The sequence below is a fragment of the Mustela lutreola genome, chromosome 3 (genome assembly GCF_030435805.1).
Source record: "Mustela lutreola isolate mMusLut2 chromosome 3, mMusLut2.pri, whole genome shotgun sequence".
Taxonomy (NCBI): domain Eukaryota; kingdom Metazoa; phylum Chordata; class Mammalia; order Carnivora; family Mustelidae; genus Mustela; species Mustela lutreola.
The window spans coordinates 37,441,946-37,469,819 of record NC_081292.1 but is presented as its reverse complement, the minus strand read 5'-3'; the positions used below and the strand labels follow the sequence as shown (position 1 = coordinate 37,469,819).

At 36.6% G+C, this 27,874-nt stretch overlaps 1 protein-coding gene and 1 pseudogene across 7 annotated transcripts in view; one reads left to right on the top strand and one right to left on the bottom strand.

Moving 5' to 3' along the window:
* VPS13B (vacuolar protein sorting 13 homolog B) overlaps nt 1-27,874 on the top strand; it is a 792,142-nt gene that overhangs the window by 525,853 nt on the left and 238,415 nt on the right. The window lies entirely within an intron of this gene.
* Nucleotides 22,480-22,811, bottom strand: LOC131826554 (cytochrome c oxidase subunit 6A1, mitochondrial-like; annotated as a pseudogene).

The window sequence follows — 27,874 nt, the reverse complement described above, 5'->3', positions numbered from 1 at the left end:
TGTGATCTCTCTTTCTGTGTCAAATATATAAATAAAATCTTTAAAAATGTTTTTTAAAAATAGCTCTATATTATTTGATTATTTAAAATGGAATTTTATGCTTTCATTATTTGTATTAAATATAAATTTATTTTATTTTGTATCATACTAAAGTGATAATGTGTCCTTCTGACTTATTTATTTTATAATTTCACCTGTTTTACCCATCCCCTACCCCTCTCCCCTCTGAAAAGGACCAGTTTGTTCTCTGCATTTGTAAGTCTATTTCTTTCTTGTTTGCTCATTTGTTTTGTTCTTTAGATTCCACATATAAGTGAAATTATATGGTATTTCTTTTTCTTTATGACTTATTTCACTTCTAGATTTACCCATATTATCACAAATGCAAGATTTCATTCTTCCTATGGCTGAGTAATATTTCATTATTTTATATATAGCACATCTTCTTTATCCATTCATCTATCAATGGACATTTAAGTTTGCTTTCCTATCTTGGCTATTGTAAATAATGATGCAATAAATATAGGTATGCATGTATATCTTTTCAAATTAGTGTTTTTGTTTTCATCCAGGAAATACCCCAGAAGTGGAATTACTGGTCTCATGGTATTTCTGTCTTTAACTTTTTGAGGAACCCCCATACTGTTTTCCACAATGGCTGCACCAATTTATATTCCCACCAACGTCCTTGCCAACACTTATTATTTCTTTTATTGATAACTAGCCTTTCTGACTGTGAGGTGATATCTCATTGTGGTTATGATTTGCATTTCCCTAATGATTAGTGATTTTGAGTACCTTTTCAAGTGTCTTCAGGCCACTTGGGAAAATGTCTGTTTAGTTTCTCTATCCATTACTTAACTGGATTGTTTGTAGAATTTTTGCTGTTGAGTTAAGTGACTTTTTTTTTTTTTTTTTAAATTTTGGGGGTATTAATCCCTTATCTTTTCCCAATCCATAAGTTGCCTTTTTGGTTTATGGATGGTTTCCTTCACAGTGCAAAAGCTATTTAGTTTGATATAGTACCAATTGCTTAGTTTTGCAGTGTTTCTCTTATCTGAGGAGACAGATTCAGAAAAATATTTAAGGCTAATGTTCAAGGTATGACTATTTTCTTTTAGGAGTCTAATGGTTTCAAGTCTTGTATTTAATCCATTTTGAGTTTCTTTTTGTATATGGTATAAGAAGGTGGTCCCGCTTCATTCTCTTGCATCTACCTCTCCTGTTTTTCTAACACCATTAAATGAAGGAACTTTCTTTCCCCCATTGCCCCCATTGTTTCTTCTTGCCTTCATTGTCATAGATTAAATGACCATGTAAGTATGGGTTTATTTCTGGGCTCTCTATTCTGCTTCATTGATCTATTTGTCTAATTTTGTGCTTGTTCCATATTGTTTTGTTACTACAGATTGGGAGCATAACCTGAAACCTGGGATTGTAATACGTTACGTTCAGTTTGTCCTTTCTCAAGATTGCTTTGACTACTTAGGGTCTTTTGTGGTTCCACACAAATTTTAGAACTATTTGTTCTAGTTCTGTGAAAAGTGCCATTGATATTTTGAGAGAGATTACATTGAATCTCTATAGATTATTTTAAGTAGTGTGGACATTTTAATAATACTAACTTTCCAGTCCATGGACATGATATGGGTTTCCATTTTTTGGATTGTCTTCAATTTCTTTCATTAAATTTCTTATAATTTTCAGAGTACAGGCCTTTCACCTCTTTGGTTAAATTTATCCTTGGGTATTTCATTCTTTTTAACTCAATTGTAAGTGGCATTATTTTCTTTCTTTTTTTTTTTAATTTTTTATTTTTTATAAACATATATTTTTATCCCCAGGGGTACAGGTGTAAGTGGCATTATTTTCTTAATTTCTCTTTCTGCTACCTTGTTTTTAGTGTATAAAAATGCAACCAATTTTCATATATTAATTATGTATCCTGGAACTTTACTGAATTCATTTATTAGTTCTAATAGATTTTTGATGGAGTGTTTAGGGGTTGTTTATATATAGTATCACATCATTTGTAAATAGTAGCAGTTTTACTGCTTCTGCATGGGATACTTTACAATGTGGATGCCTTTTACTTTATTCTATTTTATTTTATATCTTTATTTAAAATAAAGTTATAGTTAACATATGGTTTGTTTTTTTGTTTTGTTTTGTTTTGTTTTTGTTTTTGTTTTTTGGTCTAATTGCTGTGGTGCTGTGGCTACGACTTCTAGTACTATCTTTTTTTTAATTTTTTTTTTTTTCAGAAAAACAGTATTCATTATTTTTTCACCACACCCAGTGCTCCATGCATTCCGTGACCTCTATAATACCCACCACCTGGTACCCCAACCTCCCACACCCCCGTCACTTCAAACCCCTCAGATTGTTTTTCAGAGTTCATAGTCTCTCATGATTCACCTCCCCTTCCAATTTACCCCTACTCCCTTCTCCTCTCTAACACCCCTTATCCTCCATGCTATTTGTTATGCTCCACAAATAAGTGAAACCATATGATAATTGACTCTCTCTGCTTGACTTATTTCACTCAGCGTAATCTCTTCGAGTCCCGTCCATGTTGCTACAAAAGTTGGGTATTCATCCTTTCTGATGGAGGCATAATACTCCATAGTGTATATGGACCACATGTTTCTTATCCATTCTTCTGTTGAAGGGCATCTTGGTTCTTTCTAGTACTATCTTGAATAAAAGTGACAGGAGTGGGTATCTTTGTCTCCCTGATCTTAAAGAAAGACCTTTTAGCTTTTCACCATTAAGTATATTCTTAGCTGTGGGATTTTTCATAATGACCTTTGTTGCAATATGTTCCTTCTAAATCCACATTGTTGTAAGTTTTTATCATGACTAGATGTTGAATTTTGTCAAATGCTTTTTCTACATCTAAAGAGATGATTATATGATTTTTATCTTTCATTTTCTTCATGCAAGTTATCACTTGATTTGTTTGCAGATATTAAACCATCCTTGCATCCCTGGAAAAAAATTACACTTGATCCTGATGAATGATCCTTTTAATGTATTGAACCCAGCTTGCTAATATTTTATTGAGGATTTTTGCATCTGTGTTAATCAGGGATATTGGCTTATAATTTTCTTTTTTTTTTTTTTTTGGTAGTGTTTTTGGGTTTTTTTGTTTTTTGTTTTTGGTCTGGTTTTGGTATCAGGGTGGTGCTGACCTCTTAATGATTTTGGAAGGATTCATTTGTCTTCAGTTTTTTAGAGCAGGTTGAAAAGGATGGGTATTAGCTCTTCTTTAAATGTTTGGTAGAATTTACCTGTGAAGCCTTCTGGTCCTGGACTTTTGTTTGTTGGGAGTTTTTCAATTACCAATTCTATGACATTATTAATAATCCGTTTGTTTAGATTTTCTATTTCTTCCTGATTCAGTTTTGAAAGATTGTATATTTCTAGGAATTTATCCAGTTCTTCAGATTATCCAATTTTTAACATACAATTTTTTTAGTGGTCTCATAATCCTTTGTAGTTCTGTGGTGTTGGTTGTAACTTCTTTTCATTTCTGATTTTATTTGAATCTTCTCTCTTTTCTTCTTGATGATTCTGGCTTAAGTTTTATCATTTTTGTTTATGTTTTCAAAGAATCAGCTGTTCCTTTCACTGATCTTTTCTATTGTCTTTTTGGTCTCTATGTCATTTATTTTTGCTCTGACCTTTATTATTTCCTTCCTTCTACTCATATTGTTCTTCTTTTTCTAGCTTCTTTAGATATAAGGTTATATCGTGTATTTGAGATTTTTCTTGTTTCTTCAGGTGACTGTGAACTTTCCTTTTGGAAACTGCTTTTGCTGCATCCCAAAGATTTTCAACTATTGTATTTCCATTTCCATTTGTCTCTAAGTTGCTTTTAAATTTCCTCTTTGGTTTCATGTTTGACCATTTGGTGGTTTTTTTTTTTTTTTTTAAAGATTTTATTTATTTATTTATTTATTTGACAGACAAAGATCACAAGTAGGCAGAGAGGCAGGCAGAGAGAGAGGAGGAAGCAGGGTCCCTGCCGAGCAGAAAGCCCGACGCGGGACTCAATCCCAGGACCCCGGGATCATGACCTGAGCCGAAGGCAGAGGCTTCAACCCACTGAGCCACCCAGGCGCCCCCATTTGGTGGTTTTGTAGCTTACTGTTTAGCATTCACTTATTTGTTTCTTTCACTTTTTTTTTCTTTGTTTTTGTTCTTTTAGAGTAGGGGGTGCAGAGGGAGAGAAATAATCTTAATTAGGCTTCATATCCAGTACAGAACTCGAATTCACAACCCTGATATTATGATCTGAAGCAAAATCAGGAGTCAGACACTTAACCAGCTGAGCACCCAGGCACCCCTTCCTGATGTTTTTAGATGGAATGTTCTGTATATATCTGTTAAGTTCATTTGATTTAGTGTGTTGCTCAAAGATGCTGTTCCTCATTGATTTTCTATTTGGATGATCTAGTCCATTGATGTAAGTAAGTGTCAAAGTGTCAAAGTCCCCTACTATTATGATATTGCTGTATATTCCTTCCTTTACTTTCCCCTCACTTTAGAAGTCTCTCTCAGTGACAACTGACTGAAGCTAAAATAAATAAAATAAAATAATAACAGTGTAGTAGGGGTTTATAACACATATGGAAGGGATAATACGTTACATTCTGTTCAGTACATTACACAATTGATTATTACATTTTTGTACAATGTACAAAAGCTGACATAGGAGGAATCAAAGTGTACTCTTACAAGGTTCTTGACTATAAGCAAAGTAGTATAATATTATTCTGATAAGTTAATTTTTAAAATAATTTCAACAGATACAAAAAGCAATTGAAAATCGTAAGATTTAACAACTCAGATGGGTGAATTAATTTGGAGCTAAGAATTGTATCTCTGTATTTCAAAAATAATTCCTCACATATTTGTTTGATCTACTTTAAGATTAGAAATGGAGGATGATTGTCTGAGATACCTACAAATAACATTGCTTTGAAATAGTATAACCTATATTTTTTATTCATACATAGCTTGCTCTGGATTGAGTTGAGTATAACTCTTATAAGAAACAAGAGGACAACATGAGCCTGTACTTAGACATCCATCACACTGAAAGATTTATAAACAACTTTTCTACTGTCATTTCTAGGCTTTATTGTCTTAAGAAGGCCAAGTGAATAAATAGTGCCAGCCCCAGCTCCAACTAAATTGTTAAGCAGAAGAAATGTGTTGTCCATTCCCTCTCTTCTCCCACTTTTGTTGGCTACCAACTATATATCCAGCCCTGGCTACTGATCCATGATCTCTGAGCTATTGCATGTGTTAATTTTTGATACCCTGTTTTTCAAAAAAAGTAGGCATCTTAGTAAGCTACATTTTGCTTTCTAAAATAATAAATACTAGCTTTAATATTAATATTAAATTCTCTCTGTGACATTTTGGCAATTATTTTAGCATTATTTCTTGTTTAATAGTGACTTATTAAAAAAAAAGAAAACTCATGCCAGTGTGCAGTAGCAAGCATACTGTATTTCCTTAATCATTCCTTACATGTGTGTTTCATGAATCTGCAATCCTTTGCTATGGATTTTCAGGTTTGGAAACTATACCCTAGAAAGGCAGATGTCAAGGGTAGTCCAGTAGAGCTAGTACTAGAACTTGGGTCTGCTGACTTCTAGTTTAATTAAATTCTTTTTTTTATATTAATTTATTTATTTTCAGCATAACAGTATTCATTATTTTTTCACCACACCCAGTGCTCCATGCAATCCGGGCCCTCTCTAATACCCACCACCTGGTACCCCAACCTCCCCCCCCGCCACTTCAAACCCCTCAGATTGTTTTTCAGAGTTCATAGTCTCTCATGATTCACCTCCCCTTCCAATTTACCCCAACTCCCTTCTCCTCTCTAACTCCCCATGTCCTCCATGCTATTTGTTATGCTCCACAAGTAAGTGAAACCATATGATAATTGACTCTCTCTGCTTGACTTATTTCACTTAGCATAATCGAGTCCCGTCCATGTTGCTACAAAAGTTGGGTATCATCCTTTCTGATGGAGGCATAATACCCCCTAGTGTATATGGACCACATCTTCCTTATCCATTCATCCATTGAAGGGCATCTTGGTTCTTTCCATAATTTGGCGACTGTGGCCATTGTTGCTATAAACATTGGGGTACAGATGGCCCTTCTTTTCACGACATCTGTATCTTTGGGGTAAATACCCAGGAGTGCAATTGCAGGGTCATAGGGAAGTTCTGTTTTTAATTTCTTGAGGAATCTCCACACTGTTCTCCAAAGAGGCTGCACCAACTTGCATTCCCACCAATAGTGTAAGAGGGTTCCCCTTTCTCCACATCCCCTCCAACACATGTTGTTTCCTGTCTTGTTAATTTTGGCATTTCTAACTGGTGTAAGGTGATATCTCAATGTGGTTTTAATTTGAATCTCCCTGAGGGCTAGTGCTGATGAACATTTTTTCATATGTCTGATAGCCATTTGTATGTCTTGATTGGAGAAGTGTCTGTTCATATCTTCTGCCCATTTTTTGATATGATTGCCTGTTTTGTGTGTGTTGAGTTTGAGGAGTTCATTATAGATCCTGGATATCAACCTTTTGTCTGTACTGTCATTTGCAAATATTTTCTCCCATTCTGTGGGTTGCCTCTTTGTTTTTTTGACTGTTTCCTTTGCTGTGCAGAAGCTTTTGATTTTGATGAAGTCCCAAAAGTTTATTTTCGCTTTTGCTTCCTTTGTCTTTGGAGACGTATCTTGAAAGAAGTTGCTGTGGCTGATATTAAAGAGGTTACTGCCTATGTTCTCCTCCAGGATTCTGATGGAACCCTGTCTCACGTTGAGGTCTTTTTTTTTTTTTTTTTTTTTTTTTTTTTTACGTTGAGGTCTTTTATCCAAGCAAATATCATCCTCAATGGGAAAAAGCTTGCAGCCTTCCCGTTGAGATCAGGAACAAGACAAGGATGCCCACTTTCACCACTCTTGTTCAACATAGTATTAGAAGTCCTAGCTACAGCAATCAGACAACAAAGAGAAATAAAAGGTATCCAAATTGGCAATGAAGAAGTCAAACTCTATCTATTCGCAGATGACATGATTCTTTATATGGAAAACCCAAGACTCCACCCCCAAACTACTAGAACTCATACAGCAGTTCAGCAACGTGGCAGGATACATAGTCAATGTGCAGAAATCAGTGCTTTCTTATACATTAACAATGAAAATACAGAAATGGAAATTAGAGAATCGATTCCATTTACTATAGCACCAAGAACCATAAGATACCTGGGAATAAACCTAACCAAAGAGGTAAAGGGTCTGTACTTGAGGAACTACAGAACACTCGTGAAAAAAATTGAAGAAGACACAAAAAGATGGAAGACCATTCCATGCTCTTGGATCGGAAGAATAAACATTGTTAAAATGTCTATACTGTCTAGAGCAAACTATACTTTTAATGCCATTCTGATCAAAATTCCACCGGTATTCTTCAAAGAGCTGGAACAAATAATCCAAAAATTTGTATGGAATCAGAAGAGACCCCGAATCGCTAAGGAAATGTTGAAAAACAAAAATAAAATGGGGGCATCACGTTACCTGATTTCAAGCTTTATTACAAAGCTGTGATCACCAAGACAGCATGGTACTGGCATAAAAACAGACACATAGAAGACACATAGACCAGTGGAACAGAGTAGAGAGCCCAGATATGGACCCTCAACTCTATGGCCAATTAATCTTCGACAAAACAGGAAAAAAATACAGTAGAAAAAAGACAGTCTCTTCAATAAATGGTGCTGGGAAAACTGGACAGCTATATGTAGAAGAATGAAACTCGACCATTCTCTTAACACCATACACAAAGATAAACTCAAAATAGTTTAATTAAATTCTTAAGAGTAGAAGGGAAAGTGTTGGGATTTGGTGACAAAGTGGTTGTCTCTGGGTGGGGTACTGCTGGCAATAACTCATCCAGGCTTTTAACCTGGCAAGAATTCAGTCCTTTATAATCTTTGATAGAAATATAAGGACTGTTGTTTAAGGAGGGCCTGGGAGTTCTGTGCATGAACAGCCTCAGGAAACTGCTGTTGGTGCTGCTAACTCCAACCCCGGAATGAAGTTGCAGAGTACTTACTAACCACAGCTTCCCCAACTCAGTGAATATAATCCTTAACTGTGTTCTCTTTTAGCTGTTTAGTTTTTTTTTGTTGTTATTAATTTTGTTTTAAAGTATCATTCTTCTGACTGATTTTCCCAATCAGCTATGATGTCTATGACCACAAATAACAGAAAAACCAAAAATATTACACAGTAAGGAAATTTATTGGCTTTTATAACTTGGACTTCAGACCTATAGTACACCTGAGGGTTATCTCACTCTAATACAGTTTCCTATCTCTTGACTTCCTCTGCTACACTCTCGGCTTCATTCTTAGACTATTCTCCTCATAGTCACACTATAGCTATAATAGTTGTATCTGTACTTCCATGCATCCAGTTGTTTCCCAAAGCTCTCTGTAGGGGTGAGGAAGGTTTTCCCCAGAGGTCCTGAGGAAACTTCTTCCCATGAATTATTAGACCAAATTGGGTCACATGCCCATTCCTGAAACAAGCCCTGTGATTTAGGAAGTACCCTGTCTGAATAGCTTCAGCCTGTATTTCCGAACCAATCACAGGAAAGGGACTTGTTGCACCCCTGAAAACTGGAGTTGAGGTTGGGGTTTGGGAGGTGAAAAATTAGATTTCTCTTAGACTAGGGGAAATTAAACTAGGATGATGGACAGGTAACCAATAATGTCTGCCTCAGTTGTTTTGTTTTGTTTTGTCTTGTTTCCTCTTTTGGCTTTTAGGATCAGTATGGAATATTAAAGACTATTAGTTTGGGCTTAACTCTAGCTTTCAGAGAGCTGCTATGGCACTTAGCCATGTTCCTTAACTCTGTACGCCTTGGCTTCCCTAGAAGAGTTTTGTAGGGATTAAAAATAATGTAGGTGTAGGACTTACCACATAAGAACTCAATAAAGGTATAATTATTAAAATTTTGTTGATTTGCAAAATTATAAATAATCAGTTTATAAAAGTACCTTTTTCTTTCTGCTGAGACCCATTCCATCCCTAGATAGCTATTAAAACAAGTGAACAACAACAAAAAAAAAAAACAAAAAAAACAAGTGAACAACAAAAAAATGTTCTTTAGAGAATCTAGGTTGTAGGTATACAGATGCTTACTATAAAATTATTTCATCTTTTTGCATGTTTGAATATTTTCATGGTGACATATTGAGAATAATGAATTTACAGGAATCACAGCATTGCAATAAAAAACACTAAGGGTGACTCAGAAATACCAAGCCAAAATTCCTCTTCCCAAAACAGCAAAGTGTAATCTAAATGACCATTCAGGTTAATTGCCAGAATGATACTGTTGCCTTATATCGCAAGCATTTCATTTCTTTATAAGGAAATGTTTGGCCTGAAATTCTGGGTTTCCTGTCTTGAAATTGCTTGGCATTCATTAACGATGTTTTGTGAGCAGCCCATGACACAAAGGGTTAATGAAGTATGTATAAGATCTCACTCCTACAAGAGCTCTGGAGTTAGCCTTTCAGAAGTAAAGAAGTGGGAGAATAGAAGGAGAATCAGGAAAATGACTTTTATTAACTCTCTATAATGTATGTTCCAGCGGCTCTGTGGTTACAAGGATGACTATAATCTTCCCTGCCTTGAAAGGGTTCACACCTTATGTCAGAATACACCCCCATCAGTAACTAAATGAAGAATGCCCTAGTAAAATTGTGTCTGAGAACATAGTGCAGAAAGAATTACTAAAGGATCCTCATCACAGACCCCTCCAGTTAGGGAAAAGTTGTTAAAGCTTGAGAGTATTTACCACAATTTTGTTTAATAACACAGGAATCTGTTCAACAGAACAGCTAACTCATTAAGATTCGTAAGAAACCTTCACCTTCCAAAACTGGGCACCTACCCTCTTTTGTCAGCAAAATTCCCAGTCTCTCTCCATATGATCATATGTTTGAGTAAGATTACTTGCATACTGTCTCTTCTCCATAAATAAGAATAAAAGGCCATCAAGGGCAGGCCAAAGTTCCTACAAAATAAATTGACAATAGTCAGGGCCAAGACCTTGACATTAACCCCACTCCTTCCTCTCCTGCCATGTATCATTGTTCTTGTCTTTCACAGGTCTTCTGAAGAATTTGCTTTGCTCTGACTTTGCTCAGTCCGGTTGACTCTTTCAATAATGTGTAACATGGCCCACTTTTCATTTCTGTTTCTATTTTATCAGGCTACCTGCTGTTATTTTACCAGGGCTTTTTGTCCTTTCATTTTCATGTGGATGTTTGGTTACAGAATTCACTATGTAAAAGAACATAGTGCAGAAAGAATTACTAAAGAATCCTCATCACAGACCCGTCCAGTTAGGGAAAAGTTGTTAAAGCTTGAGAGTAACCACAGTAACCACAGAGCCGCTGGAACATACATTATAGAGAGTTAATAAAAGTCACTTTCCTGATTCTCCTTCTATTCTCCCACTTCTTTACTTCTGAAAGGCTAACTCCATTGTAAAAGAATCAGTCCTACATAAGATAAATCATTAAGGCAACTTATCTAAGCAGCCCTTAGAAGAGCATAGGGTGAAAAGTTTGTTAAGAGATCATTCCAAGAACTTCCATCTACCTTCATTCCTTTTTGTAAGATGGAGGGATGCATGAGTGAATAAATGAATGAGCAAAAACAGTAGAAAAGTCATGTGTGAAATCTAATATTGGTATAATTTTTTACAATGCATAGAACTCTTTCACTTACAGAATTTCACACCATCCTATAAAGTAGGTGTATTCTTTATTTTATGTATCATCAGTGAGATCCAAAGATGTTAAGGTCTCATCACAGCTAAGTGAAAGACCAAAGTTTGACCTATCGATCCTCAGATTCTAATTCTAGAGGCATTTCATCTTGTCCAAATTGTTCTTGAATCTAGGAGACAACAAGCTATGAACACATTTGTTTTGGTAAGTGAAAGACAAGCAGGAACTTCTCTTCATTTCTAATTGGTAGACTAGAAATTCCAGCTACTGCAGTGAGAGAAATGTTGGTTCTAATGAATAAAAGATATATAAGGTTTCCAATACAATTCTAGCTAGAAGGCCTAAAAATATAAAAGGCCATAGACTTCTTTTTAATCTACAAATAAATGCATGATGAGGAGAATGAACTGGGATGGTAATGAGAGGATTGTGGCATTTCACTGTATGAGGTTAATATGTTCAAAATGGAACTCCTGATCTCTCTCTTCCTTCAGACCTACTCCACCCATAGTCTTTTTTCATATCAGTCATTGACAACTCCCATTTTTCCAGTTGCTAAAGCCAAAATTTATGAAGTCATACTCATCTCTTTTTCTATTATACATCATATCTAATGTGTCAGGAAATCCTATGGGCTCTACCTTCAACATATACCCAGAATTCGACTTCTTACCACCTTTGCTGTTTTGTCCTGGTCTAAGCCATCACGTGTCACCTAGATTACTCAGTAGGTAGCTTCCTGACTCATCTCCTTTTTTGCATTCTATTCTCCCTGCCTCTATTCTCAAAACCACAGCCAGGGGTCCTTTTAAAACTTGAGCTAAATGATCCTGTTGTCCCCTCACAAGCTTTATTCTCTGGCTCCTGTTTCTCTCAGAGAAAACTTAAAGCCTTTACAACAATGACTTTCCAGGTACTGTACGATCTGGCCCCTCCATTAGTCTCTGACCTCCTCTCCTAATGCCCTCTCCACTGCTTACTCTCCTCCAGCCACACTGGCCCCCTGGCTGTTTCTGGAGTATGCCTGGCATGATTCCCACCACCAGGCCTCTGTGGGGACCATTAGCAGCAGCCGCTTGCTCAAATGTCTCCTTCTTAATGAGGCCTAGCATGACTACTACCCTTTTAAAAATTGCTATCCTTCCTTAGAAATCATGGTGTCCCCTGACTGCTCTTTTCCTCATACCATCTATAACTCACCAACATACTATATGACTTACTTATTGTATTTATTACTTCTACTTCTTAGAATATAGGCTCCACAAGAACAGGTTTTGGGGGTTTGTTTCAATTTGGCTTTTTGTTCACTGACACATCCTCCATGCCTAAAATTATTGAGCACATAGCAGAAGCTCATAGGCTGGTTCTGAAAGTAGTTGACCAACATGATGCCCCATGTGAAAAAAAAATCACTAGAAGTTATAGAAGTAAGAGAGAAAAAAAAAAGAAGAAGAGGTAAGAGAGATCAGTAGAACTGAACAGTTAGTCCAGTTGCAAAACTTCTCAGGTAAAGACTGATGATCTCTGTTTTTCAAGGGAAAGAATAAAGTATGATGTAATTGCTGTGGCTTCTGAAATATTACTTATATAGCTCTTGACATGATATCACTTTCCCAGATTTATATGGGAACCAGATATTTTGCATTCATTCATTCAACAAGGATTTTTCAACATGTCTATATATATATACAGTCTATATATATACATATATATATATAGTACCAGGCACTGTATAACTAATTTCAAATTAAAACTTGCAGCAGGTGCAAAGAATATACTTTAGTGTATCTGTATTTAATGTAGGAAAATAAAAGTTTCACTGTTTTATTAGTTTCAGTTGCCAGCATTGCTTGTTTGCATTCCCTCAGCTTTTTGAAAATCAGATACTCTTCACATGCAGAGGTAATCGCACTCACCTATCATCAGTAGGACATATACTTAGACTCATTCTTTTGCAATAATAATGTGAATAGTGGCTCATACTTGTAAGAACGTAAGACTGAATTAGGGATGTAGGTTATGGCTGTGAACAGAATTTTTTTTTTTTTTTTGTATGACTCTAACTTAACTGACCCAATACTAGATGAACTAACTTACCTGAGCAATCTATTATGTGGTCTCATAAGATACAGAGATTGGAAAAGGTCATTAGCCAGTTGTGTCTGTCACTTGGTGGCCAGTGCTTGTTTGATCCTGTTTTTTTTTTTTTTTTTTTTTTTTATTTATTTACTTGAGAGAGAGACAGTGAGAGAGAGCATGAACGAGGAGAAGGTCAGAGAGAGAAGCAGACTCCCCATGGAGCTGGGAGCCCGATGCGGGACTCGATCCCGGGACTCCAGGATCATGACCTGAGCCGAAGGCAGTCGTCCAACCAACTGAGCCACCCAGGCGTCCCTGATCCTGTTTTTTTAATGCTCTGAACAGCTTAGTTTTTGGGGGTTAAAGCACCATTTCCCTTTTAATGTAGTAAGCACTTTTTACCCTATAAAATAGCCCATTCTTTGGAACGGAAACAGCATTAGGTCTTTGTAACCTGGGTAGTTTTTAGCACTGGATTGTTTAGTTTGTAAAAATATTTGATTTAGACTGAGCTTGTGGCCTGATGATGTTTAGAAGAGTGCCAAAGTGTAACTCATAGAAGATGCCAGTAAAAACCATAGCTGGGAGAGGTGAATAATGGTTGCGTCATTTTCCTGGTAGGTGTAACCAGGCCTGAAAATCCATCACTGCCATTTTTTAAATGTGTTCCTAAGAATAAAGTCAGCTGGTATTCTGTGAACTACATTAAGTATCAAAATAAAATATCTGCCAGTGCCTTGAGTCACTGTCCCACTGTCTTTACATTGTTAAGGAAGCTTTGTTTCATCATTGTGTTTTACTGCCAAAAATAGCAGTAATATTTTTCCATGACTTTTAATGAGCATTTTAGTTCCAGTGAAAATCTTGAACATACCAGATTTTTCATTGTGATTTAACTTTCATATCAAGCAAATTCTTACTAACAAACAAGTTCTTGTAAAGTATTTTAAAACTTCAATTCCTAAAATATCCTTTCTTAAATAAAGTCTAAAGACCACAATAGCAGGAAAAAATAAGCACATTTGGTTAAAATAAAATGAAGTCTTGTGAGTAACATGCAGTAATCAAGCCAACACAACAGATCAGATTTCCAGACTAATAAGGTTCAAATAAAAGATTTTAAGGTTCAAATAAAGTACATTAAAATATATTCAGTGTTCCTTGATTAGTGGAGAGTTTTTCTAGAAATATTGAATATACAGTTTCCTGACCCCTGTTGTGAATGAAATACACTGCAGTAATTGATAAAAGTGTATTTGTTTGTCTGCATACATGCCTTTGGCTCTGATAGGAAAATCAGGGCACTGAAACAGATGGAATAAAAAAACCATCTCCTGCTCCTTGAAGAGTACAGGAAGTGTAAGACTAGGAAAGGACAAATAGAATAGAAAGTGAATTACTGGCATCTCATAGATTTGGTTCTGATTAAGTTTGGGAGGTAAGTAGCAAAAGGGAATAGTGTGACCCCATTTTTTCTTAACCCCTTAGACCTGTAACTTCTCATTCAAGAGTAAGGATATTCCTTCTCTCTCAAAAGGGTGGCATCGTACTAAGGAATGCGGTCTTCACTGGAGAAGAGGATGTGCACAGGTAGAGTTGGAGCATAGAATATAGGACCCTGCCCCATGGGAAAGTCAGTAACCCATGAACACAGACTGCTTCATCCACGGAAGTTCTTGAGAGTATTTCTCTGTGACCTCAACCACATTTACACTTGTTTATAAAAGAATAACAGTTAGTGAGAGACCCAAATGAAGACTAATTCTTACACTTTTTTTGTTAGTTGGCAAATATTCTCAAAAGCTTTTTTCCCCACGAATCTCACCGCAAGTGTGTCTCTTCAAGGTTTATATCATCCTCATTTCACTTTTTTACTTTATATCTGAGGCCAGACCATAAGGAATACTCAAAGAGAGGGTACTGGGAGGAAGCTGGCTAGAACCCTCAGGAAATCCCATTTCATTCCAGGGCTCTTTGTATGTGACCATATAATTTATCATCTGAACACAAAAATTTGAGAAATAATACTGCATACTATTAATAAATAAAACAATAGGTAGGAAAAGAACTGGCTTGGACCATCCCGTACAATGTGGTCATAGAAAGGAAACTCCTACTGCTTTAGCCCCAAACTCTTCACTTTTTCTGTGACTTCTGTTAAATGTCAAGGGGAGATAGAAAAACAATAGAGATAATTAGCAAAAACAAAACTCAGCTCTTTAAAAAGATCAGCAAAAGTGACATGGGGAGTTAGAGAGGAGAAGGGAGTTGGGGGAAATTGGAAGGGGAGGTGAATCATGAGAGACTATGGACTCTGAAAAACAATCTGAGGGGTTTCAAGTGATGGTGGGGTGGGAGGTCGGGGTACCAGGTGGTGGGTATTAGAGAGGGCACGGATTGCATGGAGCACTGGGTGTGGTGAAAAAATAATGATGCTGTTATGCTGAAAATAAATAAATGGAAAAAAAGTGACAAACTTAACTAGACTTACGAAGAAAAAGAAGACTCAGATTACTAAAATCTGAAATAAAAGAGGGGATATTAATACCAACTTTATGGAAATAAGAAGCGTCACTTACAAAATTAACACAAAATGGATCAAGATCTAAATGTAAGAGCTAAAACTGTGAAACTTAGAAGAAAACATAGGCGTTTATTTTTGTGATCTAAGGATTAGGCAGTGATTTTTTAAATATATAACACAAAAAGCACAAGCAACCTAATTAGTTAATAGGACTTCATCAAAATTAAGAGAGTATAAAAACAGCCCACATAATGGATGAAAATGTTTTCATATCACCTATCTAGTAAGAGATTTATATCCAGAATATGTAAAGAAACCTTACAGGTAAATAATAAAAAATAACCCAGTTATAAAATAGACATTCCTCCAAAGAAAATATATAGATGGCCAATATACACATGAAAAAAACTATTAGTACCATCAACCATCAGGGAAATGCATATCAGTACCACTATGAGACACTGCCTTACACCCAGTAGGATAGCTATTATCATAAAGACAGATGATAGCAAGTGTTGGTAAAGATGTGGAGAAATTAGAAACTTCATACACTTGGTGAAAATGTAAAATGTTGCAGCTGTTTTGGAAAATGGTCTGGCAGTTCCTCAAAAGATTAAAATAGAGTTATGTGTATATAACCTAACAGTTCTTCTCCTACATATATAATCAATAGAAATGAAAACATATGTCCACCCAAAAACTTGTCCCTGAATATTTATAACAGCATTATTCATAATCACAAAAAAGTAGAAGCAACCCAAGTGTCCAACAAGCTAATGAATAAATAAATAAAATGTAGTATATCCATAAAAGGGAATATTATTCAGCCATAAAAAGGAATAGAGTCTTGACATTTGCATTGACATGGATGGAGCTAGAGAATATTCTGCTAAGTAAAATTGGTCAGTCAGAGAAAGATAAATACCATATGATTTCACTCATATATGGGATTTAAGAAAAAATCAAACATGGAGAGGGGGAAAAGAAGAAAACCAAGAAACTCTAGAGAATTAACTAATGGTTATCAGAGGAGAGGTGGCAGGGGGTGGGTTAAGTAGATGGGGATTAAGGAGGGCATTGAGGTGAGTACCAGGTGTTGGATGGAAATACTGAATTACTATATTGTATGCCAGAAGCTAATATTACACTGTATGTAAACTGGAATTTAAATAAAAACTTGGAAGAAAAAAAGCATTGATTTGCACACTTTAAATAGATCATATAGCATATCACAATAAAGCATGTATTTAAAAATATGTCAAGCATCTTTTGTGGTTCCATACAAATTTTAGGATTGTTTGTTCTAGTTATGTGAAAAATGCTCTTGATATTTTGATAGCGATTGCATTAAATGTATAGTTTGCTTTGGATAGTATGGATTTTAACAATGTTTTTTCTTCTGATCCATGAGCATGGAATGTCTTTCCACTTCTTTTTTTTTTCCTCTTCAATTTCTTTCATCAGTGTTTTACAGTTTTCAGAGTACATGTTTTTCACCTCTTTGGTTAAGTATATTCCTAGGATCCTCTTATAATTTGGCCAGTTGCAAATGGGGTTGATCCCTTCATTTCTCTTTCTGCTGCTTTGTTATTGGTGTGTGGAAATGCAACAGATTTCTGTGCATTGATTTTGTATCCTGCGATTTTATTAAATTAATTGATAAGTTAGAGTTTTTTGGTTGAATCTTTCAGGTTTTCTATATATATTATGTCATCTGCAAATGGTAAAAGTTTTACTTCTTCCAATTTGGATACCTTTTATTTCTTTTTGTTGTCTGATAACTGTGGCTAGGAATTCCAGTGCTATGTTAAATAGCAGTGATGAAAGTGGCATTCCCTGTCTTGTTCCTGACCATAGAGAAAAAGCTCTCAGTTTTTCCCCATTTAGGATATTTGCTGTGGGTTGTTCATATATGGTCTTTATTATGTTGAGTAGGTCAAACCTACTTTGTTGAGAGTTCTTATCGTGAATGGTGGTGTATTTTGTCAAATGCTTTTTCTACATTTATTCAGGGAATCATAGGATTCTTATCCTTTTTTTAAATAATGTGCATCACATTGATTGATTTGCAAATATTGAACCACCCTTACAACCCAGAAATAAATTCTACTGATTGCAAATTTGTATGGAACTACAGAAGACCCTGAATAGCCAAAGCAACATTTAAAAAGAAAAAGGTGGAGGCATCACAATTCCAGACTTAAGCTATATTACAAAGCTATAGTGATCTGAGCAGTACTGACACAAAAATAGACACATTGGAACAGAATAGAAAACCCAGAAATGAACCCATGACTATATGTTCAATTTATCTTTGACAAAGCGGGCAAGAATATCCAATATGAAAAAGACAGTCTCCAACAAATAGAGTTGGGAAAACTGAACAACAACAGGCAGAATGAAACTGGACCACTTTCTTAGACCATACACAAAGATAAATTCCAAATGGATGAAAGATCTAAATGTGAGACAGGAAACCATAAAAATCCTAGAAGAGAACACAGCAGTAACTTCTTTGACATAAGCTGCAGTCATTTTCTTTCTGGATAAGTCTCCTGACTTATCCAAGGATAGGGAAACAAAAGCAAAAGACTATTGGGATTTCATCAAAATAAAAAGCTTTTGCACAGCAAAGGAAATAATCAACAAAACTAAAAAGCAGCCTACTGAATGGGAGAATATATTTGCAAATGACATATCTGATAAAAGTCTAGTATCCAAAATATATAAAGATCTTATACAACTCAACACCCCAAAAATGAACAACCCAATTAAAAAATGAATAGAAGACACGAATAGACATTTTTCCAAAGAAGACATCCAGATGGCTAACAGACACATGAAAGGATGCTTAGCATCATTCATCATCAGAGAAATGCAAATCAAAACTACAGTGAGATATTACCTCACACCTATGAGGCTAGAATCAACAATACAAGAAACAACAGGTGTTGGTGAGGGTATAGGGAAAGAGGAACCTTCTTACACTGTTGGTGGAAATGCAAACCTGTGCAGCCACTCTGGAACATAGTATGGAGGTTCCTCAAAAAGTTGAAAATAGAACTACCCTATGATCTAACAGTTATACTACTAGGTATTTACCCAGAGAATACAAAAATACTAATTCATAGGGATACATGTACACGAATGCTTGTAGCAGCATTATCTATAATAGCCAAATTATGAAAACAGCCAGATGTCCATTAAAAGATGAATGCATAAAGGAGATGTGGCATATATATACAATGGAGTATTAGCCATAAAAAGGAATAAAATCTTCCCATTTGCAATGGCATGGATGGAGCTAGAGAGTATAATGCTAAGCGAAATAAGTCAGCCAGAGAAAGACAATACCATATGATTTCACTAGAAGGTAGAATTTAAGAAACAAAACAGTTGTGCCGAAGGAAAAAAACAGAGAGATACAGAGGCAAATCAAGAAAGAGACTCTAAACTACGGAGAACAAACTGATGGTTACCAGAATGAGGAGGAGGTAGAGAGAAGGGTGAAATAGGTGATGGGGATTAAGGAGTGCACTTGGTGTGATGAGTGCTGGGTGTTGTATGGAAAGGTTGAGTCACTGTATTGTACACCTGAAACTAATATTACACTGTATCTTAACTAACTGAAATTTAAATAAAAACTTTTTAAAAATTATATCAAGGGGTGGTTGACCAATAGCAGATCTGAGTTTTGTGGCCCTCAAATCCACATGCTTATCACATTCATGATAAAACCATCCTTGGGCAACTTAGCTTTTATCTGTTTTCCATATTGTGCATATTGACTACCTGTCCCTCACCCACTACCCCATCACCCCATAGGATTTTCTTTGAAGAAAGAGTACTATGGCTAAAAAGTAGTGTGAAAATCTCTGGAAACAATGAGCTCCAGAACCTCTTCCAGCTCTAAGAAGCATGATTCAGATACATTGAACTGAGAATTTGAATTTGGCCTAGATTACCCTATTTTATAACTCCATGTCAACAAAAGGAAAGCTGTGAACAAAGACAGTTTTTTTCCCCACATAGTGCACACAGGTGTGACTTAGTGGAAACAGTGGAACTCAGCCAGGTCTTCAGTTCCCTAGTGTAGTGCTCTATCTCCCAAGCTCTGCTTCCTGTTCTTGAATACAGTGATTTGCTAAAATAGACACACCTGGTCCCAGCACCTTGAAAATGGATTTTTCCTTTCAGTATTTCACAATACATTCATGTATTGATGAAGGCATTCTCTGGGAAGCCATCTGTCTGAAATTTGCAGTAATAAAAGCCGTGCTAGTCCTTTAGGTGCTCATAATGGTATCTGTTACTTCATTCCTCTACTCTTTTCTCCTACTTTTTTTTCCTTATTTTTTTTTCATTCATTCATTCATTCATTCACTGACAAGGCATGTGTTTGTGGAGGATCTACTGTGTGCCCACGAGGTATGTATTAGTGAACAAAATTAACTAGTCCCTGAAATTATGGATCTTGCCATCTGGTAGGAAGACATAGTAACAAAAACAAAAAGGTTTAAAATTTTCTGAAATGGAGAGTACATAGATTATGATTTTAAAGTGACCTCTGGGGTGCCTGGGTGGCTCAGTGGGTTAAACCTCTGTCTTCGGCTCAGGTCATGATCTCAGGTTCCTGGGATCGAACCCTGCATTGGGCTCTCTGCTCAGCAGGGAGCCTGCTTCCCCCTCATCTCTCTGCCTGCCTCTCTGCCTCCCTGTGATCTCTCTCTCTCTCTCTGTCAAATAAATAAACATAAATAAATAAATAAATAGATAGATAGATAGATAGATAGATAAAGTGACCTCTGGAGAAATATTCCCAATGTTCAAATCCCAGCTACACCATTTAACACACATTTTTGTGCAATTTTTGTGATTTTTGTGCAATTTTGAGCAAGTTATTTATCTGGGCCTCAGTTTCTTTATCTTAAAATGGGGATAATAATAATACCCACTTTACAGAGTTCTGAAGATTAAATGAGTTGATATAGAGTAATGCCTAACATATACTAAGTGCACATAGAAAAATACCAGGCACATTCTAAGCATGCAGTAAGTGTTATCTGTGCATTGATATTGCTTAGAGAATATTAGGGAATCAACTAGTTAGGTGACCAGTATTGCCATCTTAATCACCATTATCACTGTCATCCAATATACGCATCTCACCTTATATACGTGGTTTGTTCTCAGGATCTACAAAAATGGACATAGGGGTGCCTGGGTGGTTCAGTGGGTTAAAGCCTCTGCCTTCAGCTCAGGTGGTGATCTCAGGGTCCTGGGATTGAGCCCCACATCTGGCTCTCTGCTCAGCAGGGAACCTGCTTCCCCCTTTCTCTCTGCCTGCCTCTCTGCCTTCTTGTGATCTCTCTCTCTCTGTCAATTAAATAAAAAATCTTTAAAAAAAAAAAAAAGGACATAGCACATTTCTGGACCCAAGAGTCCTGCAATCTAGTTAAGAGAGCGAAAGGCTTAAAAGAAAATATCAGTAGAAGGTAAGATATGCTAAGTACCAGATAAATTATATAGTATGTCCTACAGGATTATAGAAGAGAGGAGTTATTGTGGGCTCATAAAGTGAAGGCTACATAGAGGAAATGCCCACTATACCATCTATTATTTAATTTCACATCCCCATGTTGGTCATCTGGCCAATTACTTTGTCATTGGCAGTGCTACCTGCGGTCTCTCTGCCCCCCAGTACCTACTCCTACTGCACATTTTGATCACATTAATTTTTCTCAAGCACCACTTGTCATTTATTTACTTGGCAAGTTCTTTTAATGTCCCATTGTATATAGCAGTGTTTCTCAAGTATTAGTGTGCGTAAAATTATTGAGAGTTTGTAATAAATGTAGGTCACCAGGTGTCACCTTCAGGTAAGATACTTTTGGCATGGGGCCTGACAATCTCTATTTTAACAGGTTATTTTGACTCTAATGGTCAAAAGACTCTGCTTTCAAGAAGACTGGCAAAAAACCTAAGAATTCCATTTTCTTAACCTAGAATCTTGCTTTATCCGCCTTTGCAGGCTCATCCTCCACTATTCCCATTAAAATATCTCTTTTATTTGAGCTAAATGGGACATTTCCTTTGCCATACATTTACCCATGCTCTTTCCTATCTTTTGTCTCCTCATTTATGTGGCTCCTTCAGCCTCAGTGTCTTTACTGCCATTTCAACAAGTCTAAATCCTGGTTTCTTTCAGTCTTGGAACAGGTGTGTCCTAAAAGCATCTTTAGTAGAGTATCTCTAACCTAGAAGGTAAGCTTCGAGTTTAACTGATCTTTGTGTCAACTCTTTCACGTGGGAACCTAAATAAGCACCTTGCAAATGATTCATTTCAATTTTTTCTTAATTCATTCATTAAGTATGTATGGGGTGCCTTCTGTGTACCAAGCACTATGCTGGGTGCTGGTGATAAAGTAGAAAAATAAACATGCAAAAAGTCCTCTGTTTTTATGGACCTTACATTCTAGTGAGACAACTGTAAGTAAATATTTTAAAAGTTTTGAGAAGAGTAATCTGGCAGTGTTATATGGAATAGGTTAAGAAAGGGAAAGACCAGTGAAAGAAACTAATTAAGGAACTTCTGTAATTAGCCAGTGGAGAATGGAAGGGCCAGTGAGAATAAAAAATACAAAGGAAACAGCAAGAATAACTAATAAAGTGAAAGAATGACTAATAGTATACTTGGTAGGGACCAGGAAGGTATATTTAATATTTGAGCCTTTTGGGAAGGAACAAATAAGAACTTAAGTTGTAAAGGTGATATTTTGGAAAAGATATTTTAGAATGTTATGGTGATCTTTTATTTAATTTTTTATTTATATGTATTTATTTTTGGACCAGTATAAGCTATTTATTCAATCATATCCCGCCATGAGCAAAGGGACGGAAGATCAGTATACTGGACAACATCTGATATAAGTAAGGAAGGTGAGCTTAAGGTCCCATTTACTTTTCTGGTCCATGTACAGAGTCCTGGTCCAAACCAGTGCTGTGGTCCACATTGAGTAGTGGTCCAGGTTCTCTTTATTCATCTTCATGACCTGTTGGACATGGATTTACATGAGAGTTACAGTATAGAGTATGATTACCATCTCTCCAGGGAAAGGGCTTGGACCTGATGTGGAGATGAGGGTGGGAGATGAATTCAGGTCTCTTGTGTTTTCTGTGATGCCAGGTTAGAAAGATGTTCAGCATGCTCACTCCTACACTGAAGAGTGCTAAGAAGTAGATGAGGGCCTTCCACATGCCAGCTGAGCCCTCCTTGCCATGGGCATCACTCTTTGACTTGGACTGCCCAGCTGTGCCCTGGACCACCCTAGCAGCCCAGAAATCCACTACCCACCTGCCATTGCCATTTTCAACTTGGACCTATGGTGATCTTTTAGATGCATGATACTCATAATGGAACATCTAAGTAGAAATTTTCAAAGACAGAAATAGTAAGGTCTTGTAACAGTTCATCCCTCCCTTCTCCCCTTCTGTAACTCAGCTTCACTAGTATTCCAGTAGCCTCAGCTGTCTCAGGGCCAAAATCCTCCCAAGAAATATTCTACATCTCATTTTGATTTTCTGGGGATGTGGCATGACTCCATGTCTTAGCCCACTATTCTGTTCTCCAAGTATTTGTGCAGAATGAGGTCTAGGCCCAACCCCAGAAAACCATCTCTAATTATAGCCCTCCCTTGAATTGTTCTTAGCTGATTGGAGGTTTGGTTTGCTAGAAGAACTAGGAAGTCATCATAATTAGAGAGTCCTTTGGGACTTTGGGTATGGTGGTGAGGGTCATCATCTCCCTATGTGAAGATCACTGTGTCATTTATGATTCTTGGGAAAATAGGCAAAGTTTGGAAGTCAGATTATGAAAGCATTGGCATAACACATAGATGGTTTGGGAAGCTGCTTGCATAACCTGGAAAATCCTCTTTTCCATTCTTACAAGTGCTCAGGCAAAAAAATTCAAATCATTTTTGTCTTTTGTCTTTCTCTCATAATAGTCCAACAGTCCAGTCACTAGCACATACAGGTGTGTGTGTGTGTGTGTGTGTGTGTGTGTTTCACATAAATTTTATGATTTGATTTCCCCCACAAGGTGTAAACTCCATGGAGGCAAGAACTTTGTTTCTGCTGTATCCCTAGCAGTACCTGGAACATAGTATATACTCAATAAGAATTTGTTGAATGAATGAATAATGTGAAATATTTTTATGCATTTTGCGTAATAATTTTGATATTGGCTCTATCTTCAGTAAGCTTAAGAAGTCTTTAATCCCAACAGAATTATTATAGCTTAAGTCCAAACATTAAGCATACTCACTGAGTGACATTATCTTACTACTATCATTTAAAAAAATCTTTATTCTTTAAGTAGTTTAGAGACATGTAAATTTTAAATACTAAGAACACTCCACTTTAATGATGCTAATTTATTGCTAATTCATGCTAATTCACTGTTGTGAATATGATCTTCTGAAATTTAGTATTAACAGGAGACATTCTGATAAGATCATCTAGTACTCATATAATAGCTATTATTAAAACTTATTAAAAATTTATTAAAAAGCTTTTTTAGAACGTTTTCTCAGGAGTTTCCAGACTTACCTACAGGTTTAATGTTTATAGAGATGATGCTTTATTTTTTTTTTTTAATACTTTTTTTATTTTTTATAAACATATATTTTTATCCCCAGGGGTACAGGTCTGTGAATCACCAGGTTTACACATTTCACAGCACTCACCAAATCACATGCCCTCCCCAATGTCCATAATCCCAACCCCTTCTCCCAAAACCCCTCCCCTCGGCAACCCTCAGTTTGTTTTGTGAGATTAAGAGTCACTTATGGTTTGTCTCCCTCCCAATCCCATCTTGTTTCATTTATTCTTCTTCTACCCACTTAAGCCTCCATGTTGCATCACCACTTCCTCATATCAGGGAGATCATATGATAGTTGTCTTTCTCTGCTTGACTTATTTCGCTAAGCATGATACGCTCTAGTTCCATCCATGTTGTCGCAAATGGCAAGATTTCATTTCTTTTGATGGCTGCATAGTATTCCATTGTGTATATATACCACTTCTTCTTGATCCATTCATCTGTTGATGGACATCTAGGTTCTTTCCATAGTTTGGCTATTGTGGACATTGCTGCTATAAACATTCGGGTGCATGTGCCCCTTTGGATCACTACATTTGTATCTTTAGGGTAAATACCCAATAGTGCAATTGCTGGGTCATAGGGCAGTTCTATTTTCAACATTTTGAGGAACCTCCATGCTGTTTTCCAGAGTGGCTGCACCAGCTTGCATTCCCACCAACAGTGTAGGAGGGTTCCCCTTTCTCCGCATCCTCGCCAGCATGTGTCATTTCCTGACTTGTTGATTTTAGCCATTCTGACTGGTGTGAGGTGATATCTCATTGTGGTTTTGATTTGTATTTCCCTGATGCCGAGTGATATGGAGCACTTTTTCATGTGTCTGTTCGCCATCTGGATGTCTTCTTTGCAGAAATGTCTGTTCATGTCCTCTGCCCATTTCTTGATTGGATTATTTGTTCTTTGGGTGTTGAGTTTGCTAAGTTCTTTATAGATTCTGGACACTAGTCCTTTATCTGATATGTCGTTTGCAAATATCTTCTCCCATTCTGTCAGTTGTCTTTTGATTTTGTTAACTGTTTCCTTTGCTGTGCAAAAGCTTTTGATCTTGATGAAATCCCAGTAGTTCATTTTTTCCCTTGCTTCCCTTGCCTTTTGCGTTGTTCCTAGGAAGATGTTGCTGCGGCAGAGGTCGAAGAGGTTGCTGCCCGTGTTCTCCTCAAGGATTTTGATGGATTCCTTTCGTACATTGAGGTCCTTCATCCATTTTGAGTCTATTTTTGTGTGTGGTGTAAGGAAATGGTCCAATTTCATTTTTCTGCATGTGGCTGTCCAATTTTCCCAGCACCATTTATTGAAAAGGCTGTCTTTTTTCCATTGGACATTCTTTCCTGCTTTGTCGAAGATTAGTTGACCATAGATTTGAGGGTCTATTTCTGGGCTCTCTATTCTGTTCCATTGATCTATGTGTCTGTTTTTGTGCCAGTACCATGCTGTCTTGATGATGACAGCTTTGTAATAGAGCCTGAAGTCCGGAATTGTGATGCCACCAACGTTGGCTTTCTTTTTCAATATCCCTTTGGCTATTCGAGGTCTTTTCTGGTTCCATATAAATTTTAGAATTATTTCTTCCATTTCTTTGGAAAAGATGGATGGTACTTTGATAGGAATTGCATTAAATGTGTAGATTGCTTTAGGTAGCATAGACATTTTCACAATATTTATTCTTCCAATCCAGGAGCATGGCACATTTTTCCATTTCTTTGTGTCTTCCTCAATTTCTTTCATGAGTACTTTATAGTTTTCTGAGTATAGATTCTGTGTCTCTTTGGTTAGGTTTATTCCTAGGTATCTTATGGTTTTGGATGCAATTGTAAATGGGATTGACTCCTTAATATCTCTTTCTTCTGTCTTGCTGTTGGTGTAGAGAAATGCAACTGATTTCTGTGCATTGATTTTATATCCTGACACTTTACTGAATTCCTGTATAAGTTCTAGCAGTTTTGGAGTGGAGTCTTTTGGGTTTTCCACATATAGTATCATATCATCTGCGAAGAGTGATAATTTGACTTCTTCTTTGCCGATTTGGATGCCTTTAATTTCCTTTTGTTGTCTGATTGCTGAGGCTAGGACCTCTAGTACGATGTTGAATAGCAGTGGTGATAATGGACATCCCTGCCGTGTTCCTGACCTTAGCGGAAAAGCTTTCAGTTTTTCTCCATTGAGAATGATATTTGCGGTGGGTTTTTCATAGATGGCTTTGATGATATTGAGGTATGCGCCCTCTATCCCTACACTTTGAAGAGTTTTGATCAGGAAGGGATGTTGTACTTTGTCAAATGCTTTTTCAGCATCTATTGAGAGTATCATATGGTTCTTGTTCTTTCTTTTATTGATGTGTTGTATCACATTGACTGATTTGCGGATGTTGAACCAACCTTGCAGCCCTGGAATAAATCCCACTTGGTCGTGGTGAATAATCCTTTTAATGTACTGTTGAATCCTTTTGGCTAGTATTTTGTTGAGTATTTTCGCATCTGTGTTCATCAAGGATATCGGTCTATAGCTCTCTTTTTTGGTGGGATCCTTGTCTGGTTTTGGGATCAAGGTGATGCTGGCCTCATAAAATGAGTTTGGAAGTTTTCCTTCCATTTCTATTTTTTGGAACAGTTTCAGGAGAATAGGAATTAGTTCTTCTTTAAATGTTTGGTAGAATTCCCCCGGGAAGCCGTCTGGCCCTGGGCTTTTGTTTGTTTGGAGATTTTTAATGACTGTTTCAATCTCCTTACTGGTTATGGGTCTGTTCAGGCTTTCTATTTCTTCCTGGCTCAGTTGTGGGAGTTTATATGTTTCTAGGAATGCATCCATTTCTTCCAGATTGTCAAATTTATTGCCGTAGAGTTGCTCATAGTATGTTCTTATAATAGTTTGTATTTCTTTGGTGTTAGTTGTGATCTCTCCTCTTTCATTCATGATTTTATTTATTTGGGTCCTTTCTCTTTTCTTTTTGATAAGTCGGGCCAGGGGTTTATCAATTTTATTAATTCTTTCAAAGAACCAGCTCCTAGTTTCGTTGATTTGTTCTATTGTTTTTTTGGTTTCTATTTCATTGATTTCTGCTCTGATCTTTATGATTTCTCTTCTCCTGCTGGGCTTAGGGTTTCTTTCTTGTTCTTTCTCCAGCTCCTTTAGGTGTAGGGTTAGGTTGTGTACCTGAGACCTTTCTTGTTTCTTGAGAAAGGCTTGTACCGCTATATATTTTCCTCTCAGGACTGCCTTTGTTGTGTCCCACAGATTTTGAACCGTTGTATTTTCATTATCATTTGTTTCCATGATTTTTTTCAATTCTTCTTTAATTTCCCGGTTGACCCATTCATTCTTTAGAAGGATACTGTTTAGTCTCCATGTATTTGGGTTCTTTCCAAACTTCCTTTTGTGGTTGAGTTCTAGCTTTAGAGCATTGTGGTCTGAAAATATGCAGGGAATGATCCCAATCTTTTGATACCGGTTGAGTCCTGATTTAGGACCGAGGATGTGATCTATTCTGGAGAATGTTCCATGTGCACTAGAGAAGAATGTGTATTCTGTTGCTTTGGGATGAAATGTTCTGAATATATCTGTGATGTCCATCTGGTCCAGTGTGTCGTTTAAGGCCTTTATTTCCTTGCTGATCTTTTGCTTGGATGACCTGTCCATTTCAGTCAGGGGAGTGTTAAAGTCCCCTACTATTATTGTATTATTGTTGATGTGTTTCTTTGATTTTGTTATTAATTGGTTTATATAGTTGGCTGCTCCCACATTGGGGGCATAGATATTTAAAATTGTTAAATC